The 9,717-nt window shown below is 40.4% G+C and overlaps 1 pseudogene; it reads right to left on the minus strand.

The window, feature by feature from the left end:
* Positions 289–4,020, minus strand: LOC8073995 (annotated as a pseudogene).

The following is a 9,717-nucleotide window of genomic DNA, read 5'->3' on the forward strand; positions in this document are numbered from 1 at the left end:
ATGAGTAAGTGAGTCATGTATTAATAATGAATAGCTAACTATTATATGGATGAGCTGAGAGAAGGCTGTAAGGGACCTTCCAGCCAGCAAGTGGGTTGTATTATTAAACTTGCTCTAACTGATCTTTTCTTGTGTGAATTACAACACAGTTGGCCCCATTGTTTTTGCAGCCGAAATAATTGTTCGCTCCTTTCTTTTCTGATGAAAGAGAAAACATATAACCTCAGGATGTTTTGCATATTGCCAAGAGTTCCAACAGATTTGAACCTTTTTAGCTAGAAAGAACTATCAATTACTAGATGACGACTCCCTAAAAAGTTTGATCGTGCCATCAATTAAGTTTCTTAAATCTGGTGATACAAAATACAAAACCTAGGACAACAATTTGTAGACCTGGTAGGAAAATATACCAACGCCCACGGCCACGGCCAGATCTGCCTGCTATGGGAGCCACCTCCACCACGGCGCCATCATCGGAGTCTTCCAAATCATGCATCCCGTCTAGCGGAGGCAGCAGCGGCTTCTTTCTAGCCATTTTTGTTGCTTCATATCTCAACGCCTTCTTGTCTTCAGTAGCATCGACATAGATAGCCGAGCCCTCGTCGACTTCTCCATTGATTAGCATCTCAGAAAGCCTCGTCATCAGGTTCTTTTGCACCCACCTTCTTATCGGTCTTGCACCATACATCTGCAGGATCAATGGAGACGTACAAACCATGCATGCATGCATGATTAATTAGCAGCAAATTAAGCAGCTGACGCAAGGCATGTTTGAAAACTTTGTCATGCATGTTCAGTGATTGCTTACTGGGCAGTAGGATTCGAAGAATATAACATCCATGGCGGCATTGCTTACGAACAGAGAGATGCCCTTGTCGGCTACACTGGCAATGATGCTCTTCATCTGAATTCTGAGCACCTCCTTCAGCTTGTCAGGCGAGAGCGGCTCAAATATGACAACATCACTCAATCTGTTGAGGAACTCTGGCTTGAAGAATTTGTGAACCTGTTTCATGACAAGTCCTCGTGCAGCTTCCATCGTTTCTTTACCCTGCATCATTGCCTCTGCCATGTGTTCTGCTCCCAGGTTTGATGTCATGATGATCAAGGTGTTCTTGAAATCCACGGCCCGGCCTTTGCCATCGGTCAGAACACCGTCGTCGAGCAGCTGAAGGATGGCGTCGAACACCGCGGGATCTGCCTTCTCCACCTCGTCAAAAAGGATGACACTGTAAGGCCGCCTTCGAACTTTTTCAGTCAGTTGGCCACCATCTTCATAACCAGTATAGCTGCTTAATTGAGCATGCCATGCATCAAAACAAAGAAATAATAACAATATCATTATCATATCAGTGAGCTAAGATAAAACTTATTGCAAAAATGTTCTGTTCAGCAGCAGGAGTGCATGTAGTACGCAAAATTAATTATACTCCTATTAACCAACCTTGGAGGTGCTCCAATGAGACGCAAAACAGAGCTGGACCCGACAGATTCAGACATGTCGAAGCGAATCAACATGTTCTCGCTGTCAAATAGTTGCTCAGCGAGAGCTTTTGCAAGCTCTGTTTTCCCAACACCGGTAGAACCTAGGAAAAGGAAACAACCTATAGGCTGACGGCCACAGTTATCAAGGCCGATCCTTGCCCGTAACACTGCCTGCGCCACCGAATTCACGGCTTCCTCCTGGCCTACGACGCGCTCGTGCAATCTGTCTGCTAGATGCATCAACTTGTGCTTTTCGTCATTGTCAAGTGCGTGGACAGGAATGCCAGTCCATCGGCTCACAGCCTTAATTAAGATATAATTAATTGTAAGCAATGCAAGCAATTATTTACTACACAAACAAACATAAAGTATGGGATATGATGCCTACTTGTGCAACATGCTCGGGGCAAACAACTAGTTTGGCTTTGTTTCCAAGATCAGTTTGTCTTGAAGAGTTGAGTGTTTTTTGCTTGGCAGCAACCTGCATTCTTGTGGTGGCACATGACTCATCAATAAGATCAATTGCCTTGTCAGGAAAATGGCGACCTACATGCATGCAGCAATAAATCCAAACACGCCATCACGAAAAGATTAGCCCAAAGTGCTCTAGGTTTGCATGTAAATTGAACACGTACTCCTGCTATTCTAAAACCATTTAACAAATCCCCCTATGCAGCATGCTTTTAAATCCCCCGCTTCTTACATTAGAAATAAATATATACGAAAAAGAAAAGTAAACAAAAGTTATATCAATTTCACATTCTTTAACATTCATTAAAGTGTTTTCACATGCATGCATCGAGTAAATGTGAACTTAACAAAAAGGAATACCATCATACACATTCTTAGATTTTAAAACAAACCATTAACACACAGTCTTATTTAATTTGAAATGTGTTGCTACCCGTGCAGACGCACAAGTAATAAACCAGTGAATGCAAATTAGTAGAAACATGGTGAACTACCCAATTTAAACTTAATTTTATAATGCACCACACTCAAAAGTGCTCTAATTGGATATATGAAATAATCAAGAAAAAACACAATTAGAATGAATACTGTTCACCACAGTATTTCTATAGTAATCTTAGCTTGAGGAGATAAATTATTGTTGAAACCTCCACGTGAATCCTCAAAAGATGCATTGGAAAAATAGATAAGTTCTCACAAAAACCAGATATATCTAGCCATTAGTTTGGTATAGACTCTGATCCTATAATAATAGCTGAACTAACACCATTGCTATTATCAAAAGTCGACTAAATTAAAGCAAACCCTAAATACCTAATCTACCCACCTATTCTATCATCTAAAATAACCTTAAATTTATATCAAAATTACTCACTTCTATTAGTGTTAAAACAATCTAAAGTAAAACTGAATCAATCTGAATTATGTACAGCTATACCATAATATATAAAAAAAATGGATGCGTGATATGACAGGAAATTTCAACTAATAAACCACCGATTGCCAAACATGCAATATAATTAAAATGCAGGTTTTTTTTACCTTTCTTGACTTGACTAGTTGCTAGACTCAGATTGGCAACCTTGTAAAAGCATCTCCAAGAGTTCCAAATAAAACCTCCATTTTATTATTTTTATCAGAAATAGAAAAAAAAAACTCATCTCTAAGTTCTCAATCCCACCTCCCTTATTTATTCCTCTGATACTTTTTCGCGAGTTAGAAAACTCCATACTTTTAAGAAGAAATTCTTAGAAACCTCTTGAAGATGCTCTAACCCCTCTTCTACTATAAACAGAAATTGGCACTGTCTCGTGCCTTTTGTCCAAAAAAGAAAGAAAAAAAATCGACCAAGCGGGACGTTACCAGGGATATATCGAGCAGCAAGCTGCACAGCAGCAACAATAGCCGAGTCCATAACTTGACGCCATGGTGCGCCTCGTACCGCCGCTTAAGCACCCGTAGGATGCCGACGGCCACGTCTTCGCTCGGCTCCTCGACGTCGATTCTCTGGAACCGCCGCTCCAGCGCGGCGTCCTTCTCCATGTACCTGCGGTACTCATCGAGCGTGGTGGCGCCGACGCACCGGATGCGGCCACGCGCCAGCGCCGGCTTCAGCATGTTGGCAGCGGCGCCGCCGCCGCCGGAGCTGCTGCCGAGGAGCGTGTGTATCTCATCGATGAACAGGATCACCTTGCTGCCGTCGTCGGCGCGCTCGGCCTCCTTGATCACCTCCTTGACGCGCTCCTCGTACGTGCCCCGGTACTTTGTCCCGGCCAGCAGCGCGGCGAGGTCGAGCTCCACGACGCGCGCTCCGGCGAGGCACGGCGGGACCGTCCCCGCCGCCACCCTCTGCGCCAGGCCCTCGGCGATGGCCGTCTTGCCCACCCCGGGCGCGCCCACCAGCACCGCGTTGTTCTTGGAACGGCGGCATAGCGTGCAGACCACGCGGTCGATCTCGCTGTCGCGGCCGATCACCGGGTCGGCCGCCGTCTTGTTGTTCTTGGCGGCGGCGGTCATGTCCCGGCCGTACTTGTCCAGAGCTCTCCTCGGGTAGATGAGGTCCATGGCCGAGCCGTCGAGAAAATCCCGGAGGTGTAGCCGAGCTGGTCCAAGAGGACCAAGGGGAATCGAGCAGGTGACGTCCATAGGATGGGCGTGGCGGCGTACGGCGAACAACGGGACGGCGGATTTCTTTCTATCCGGCCGGGTGAAGACAAATCAAAGCTGGGGAGGTCCGATGCTAGCTTCTTGAATTCTCATATTATGGTTCCTATAAAAAAAAGAATTCTTATATTATGGCTAATTAATGTGGTTAGGGGCAAATATCAGGTCAACTTGAGATTTTGCATGGCTGCATGCGTGGATGCTAATATCTCCTAATCATGCGGGATATTTATTAAGTATATACGGCGTGGGTAGTTCACGCAACAATCACACATGTTTTTTGATCTAGAAAAGCAAACACCAAATAAATTTAAGTGAAAACAGAACACGTGAGGAAGATCGATGGAGACATGTTAGGGTTTTCAATTTTTTCGGTTACCCCCTTGAATTCAATAAAATTCATAAAATTTTGATGTTGTTTTTTTAGAAACTACAGCATGAGATATCATTTTCTATATTTTTAATCTAAACAAAAGCATTGCGATGATTTATGACTATACATCTATTGAGTAGAAGAATATAGAACATAAACAAAATATAAGTCCAGAATTATATATCTTACTATTACTAATTAGAAGTCAAAATTGAAGAGTCATCACGTTAATTCGCAAATGCAATTTGAAATTTTGGATCTTTCTTTGAGCACATTGAAAATCATGAAATTTTAGTGAAATTTTGAAAACACAAATAGTTTTTCTCCGTCTATTATATTGTGCGATTTCTTGTTTATATTGAACTTAGCATCGATTTATATGTATAACACAAAATTGAATCCCACCAAATATAGAGGTAGGCTTCAAGATGGCAACGGTACATACCACAAACCCATACCATGCTCATATATATATAAATGGGTGCCTATACCACAAACCCAAACCATGCCCGTTAAAAAACCATGTCCACACAAATGGGTGCCTATACCCGTGCCTGAGCAGATAACGGGTACCCATAGGTACCCATGCCCAACAAGGCTTTAACATGCTTTTCAAATAATAGATATTTGATATGTATTAATAAAATTATTGATACTCATTAGATATCTATTATCTAATATTTTATTTTAACTCAGATATATCCAAATAAAAATTTGGAACAACATTTGAGAAAAAAATAAATAATATATATATATATATATATAGTTCAAATCTCTATTTTAATTCTAATTCTAGAGCATCTCAAACAGTTTGCCATCCGGCTCTCCCATTCTTAATTTTTTAGCAAAATAAGAAAAAAAAACTCTCTTTAATAGTTAGGCATCTTCCCTCCCCATCTTTCCCAACCTCACAAAAAATTCTCCCGAGCGTGCATATATGCGTGTATCGGGAGTTTTTCAGCCCATCTAGTAAGCAGAATGAAAGACAGGGTTCCAGGTGAGAAAAACGCAAGAGAGAAAGATTTGGTGGTAAGACAGATTTAAATTGAGGGTTCCTGATATAAAACATAAGACCAGGTCATAGGAAAAAATAGGGAGAAATTTTTTTTAGATAGAAATATAAGAAACTCTTAGAGATGACTTTTTTTCCTCCTCATACTAATTTAGGAGTTGGCAGAGAATAAAATATGAGGATCTCTTAGAGATGCTCTTATGCGTCAGCACATATGCTTGATTAGTATATTGTATCCATATCGGCATCCTCTAGTCTGCTTTATAGTTCAGTTGAGCATCTCTAAGAGTTTGCCAAATGGGGTTGCTATCCTTGAAAATTTGGTAAAACAAGAAATTATAGTCTCCAATAGATTGGCAAATTAACTTGGCAATTGAGGTTGCCATCCTTCCCCTCCACACGCGTATCGACCGCGCATTGGAGCTCACGTGCGGCAACGACTCCTTCCCGTGCATGCGAGGAAAGTTCGTCTTCTCCCTTCTACGAGATCTTTGGAGTCGGTAAAGTTTATTTTACTCTTAAGAACATATGCCCTCACTCTCCCACCCATTAGATTCGTTTTGAGAAGTGTGCAAATACACATCTCAATGTGAAATTGTTTTGAGATGTATGTTTACACACTTCTTAAAGTGAATCCAATGAGTGAGAGAGTGAGGGCACATGCCCTTAAGGGAAAAAACCGCCTTCCTCTCGAGTCTCCTAGCTTGCCACCTTCTCCCTGCAACATCGCAAAATCAAACACAAAATATGGAAAAATCAAAATATCTCAAAACATCTTTATGTACTTTATGTACTAAACCATTTGAAAAAAGTAATTCCAACAATTAAAACTATATGTTGCAACATTAGAAAAAAACAAATCTCAAATATTAGAACTCTCTTTGCGCAACATATAAATCACCCTATTGCAACATTCATGGCTGAAGGTGTGAATGAGTGGATGAGGATGAGCGGTTGGGTCTGTAAATGAGTAGATAAGGGTCGTCCGGACAGGAGTTACAGACGGACGCCAGATCATTATCGCTGATACTTCAAGTTTCTAAAAATCCCTAATACCGAGCCCGATACCATGCCTCCTGCTAAAAGCGGGCTGGACCGTACCGCCCGATGGACCGATGGGTCGGCCCAAGCATGGCCCGCTACGTGCTTCAATCTGGTACGGACACGGTTGTGATCGAGTTGTGTCGTGCTTAGGCCGGACTAAATCATCATGCTTTGGGTCATACCTTTAGCCCGTAGGCTACATGCTTAACTTTATTCTCGACGAGGTTCCGTTGCAAAAGGCAACCACGTGTCATGCCCATAGGGGACCACGTGCGTCATGTGCACTTAGCTACTCAAAACCTAAGTATTATAATTATTCTTTTATTATTTGTTATTTATATTTATATTTATATTTATATTTATATTTATATTTATATTTATATTTATATTTATATTTATATTTATATTTATATTTATATTTATATTTATATTTATATTTATATTTATATTTATATTTATATCTATATCTATATCTATATCTATATTTATATCTACATTATATATAATAAAAGTTGCCATTCATTTATAGCCGCATAAAAAGTATGTTTGCCTCTTTTTTAATACTTTTTCATTTTTTATATATAAAAAACTCAAAAGAGTGTTTCACATCTGCTACGTCTTAAGAAAAACAAAGTCTAGTACAAACGATAGACAAAAAAATACAAAATGACTCTAAAAAATAAAAGTACATCAAAGACCAAATTGATCATCTTTTCTTTTGGATGTCCACGGCTTGCGTGAGCTTGAAGATTGCACAGGAAAAGACAACAAAGAAAAAGGTCACCTGCAAACACCCTCATCAAACATGATTCCAGAACAAAATCCACTACAGGTGGGAATCACATAGTGCTTAATGTTTTAAATAGCGGGCTATAGAAAATAGCGTCTTCCTGCCCCAAACGCTATTTACATTATAGCTCCGCTATAGCGGCTGCTGTACACAGCAGCGTGCTGTAGCTATCCACGCTATAGCGACTCTATTGCGGCGCTATAGCGTGCTATTTATTTGGAAACAAACAAAATATATAATAGACAGCAATAAGTTCAAACAACCATCATATTTCACAATCACAAATCACAAATCATAGGTGTTTCACAGTTTAAATGTTTAATACATAACTAACTCATAAGCATAATGCATGACTGCATAATGCATAACTACAAGTGCATAAGCACAACATAACAAATAAGTGCATGACAACATGATCACAGATAAACAACAATAGCGCACAATTAGCGACGCTATGGCGCTATTTCAGTTTAACGGCGCTATAGTGCCAATAGCGCTGATAGCGTAAAAATGAGGTATAGCTTCGCGTCCACTTATTCTGGCCGCTATAGCGTAAAAATAGTGCGCTATTTAAAACACTGATAGTGCTTGGTCCGAAATCAAAATAAAGCTCGATTTTTGTGGGCAGAGCTATCCAGATATAGAGGGCATATTCTCTAGTGGGATCATCCCACTTCTATTTGATTCCGGACCAAACATTATCTAAGGTGGGATATCTCACTTGGGATATGCCAGTCTCTTCAACCAAACACTACCATACTCAATGAGCCAACGACGCTTTGGCATTTGCTTGTTAGTTGCGTTTTTGGCATCTTATGAGTTGTGAGTGAATCAGGGTGGCTATGGTCCAATTGAGGGGTCTGTTCTCTTTTCTTTTCAACCGTATTCTTTCTGTCAGCCAACAGTGTTTTTCTCTCACAATAAATCAGATACTAATAATTTCAGTCTCAGCGTTTTACTGACAATTATATCACGCGGGTGTGTTTCCTCTTAGGCCTTTGTTCGGTTAGTCCCATCGTGGCCGGGGTCAAGGCCCAACCCCCATAGATCACCCCTGCCTGGTGAAATATGTCTTCATTTAAGCCTGCTCGGGGTTCTGCCCCTCCCTATCTCGGCGACTTCCCTTGACCCCGGCTTGGGAACTGCCCCTCGATTCCTATAGCGTGAATGATCCTCGTGGCGAGCACATACGAAGGCGTGAAAGCGGCACCAGAGTGAGCGGCGGAGGGACCGAACACAACAATCAAGAGGGGGATTAAGAGGGAACAAGTTTAATAATACAGCACACTTGCTGGCTATAAGGTTTTTACAGTCTTCTCTCAGCCCACTCATACAATAGTTAGTTATTCACTATTAATACATGACACACTTATCTCTCTCATAAAATTTTTTGGTTCCTATGTCTAAGCTGGCTGTAAGAGCAAGTATTATAATACAGCCAGCTGCTGGCTGTAAGATTTCTTTATAGCCTTCTTACAGCCCACTCATATAATGGTTAGCTCATCACTATTAATACATGGCCCACTTGTCTATCTCACAAACTTTCTTGGTTTTTGTGTACTCTCTCTCATCTTCTCTCTCCTCCACCTCAGCATTTAGCTGGCTTACAGCCTGCTATAATACTTGCTCTAAGGGCACTCTCAATGCTAGAAACTACATATAGTTTCTACACCCATTAAATTTTATACACACTATATATAGAAACTATGGTCCCAATGGATAATTTCTATTAGAATATTTTTATATCCAATCACATTCATTCTCTCTCCATTCTTAGCCAATCATATCACTTCATGTCTTGGATTTTGTGTAGACATGGTTTCTAACTTAGACCCAGTTTCTATGATTTTTATTCTCTCTCTTCAATAACTACATTGCCATATCAGCAAAATGTTTAGGTGGCACTGCAATTAATGTCTATAAAAACTATGATAGTTTCTGCATTGGGAGTGCCCTAAGCTTACAGTCTGCTTATCCTCTCTCTCCTCCCTTCTCTCCTCCACCTCAGCATTTAGTCAGCTTACAGCCCACTATAATACTTGCTCTAAGGGCTCTCACAATGCAGACTCTATCATAGAGTCTAAAGTTATTTATTACCTCGAACAATGTGGACTTAGAGTCTAAATAAGACTTGGAGTCTTATTTTTTCTACCTCTTTCTTCAATAAATATGCTGCAAGACTCTATTACAGAGTTCAAGACAATTAATTACATAATATTTATGGTATTTTGCTGACGTGGTAGCATATTTATTAAAGAAAGAGGTAGAAAAAATAAGACTTCAAGTCTTATTTAGACTCTAAATCCACATTATTCGAGGTAATAAATAATTTTAGATTATGATAGAGTCTGCATTATGAGTGCTTTAAAAAAATTGAGT

Source organism: Sorghum bicolor, chromosome 6 (genome assembly GCF_000003195.3).
Source record: "Sorghum bicolor cultivar BTx623 chromosome 6, Sorghum_bicolor_NCBIv3, whole genome shotgun sequence".
NCBI lineage: Eukaryota > Viridiplantae > Streptophyta > Magnoliopsida > Poales > Poaceae > Sorghum > Sorghum bicolor.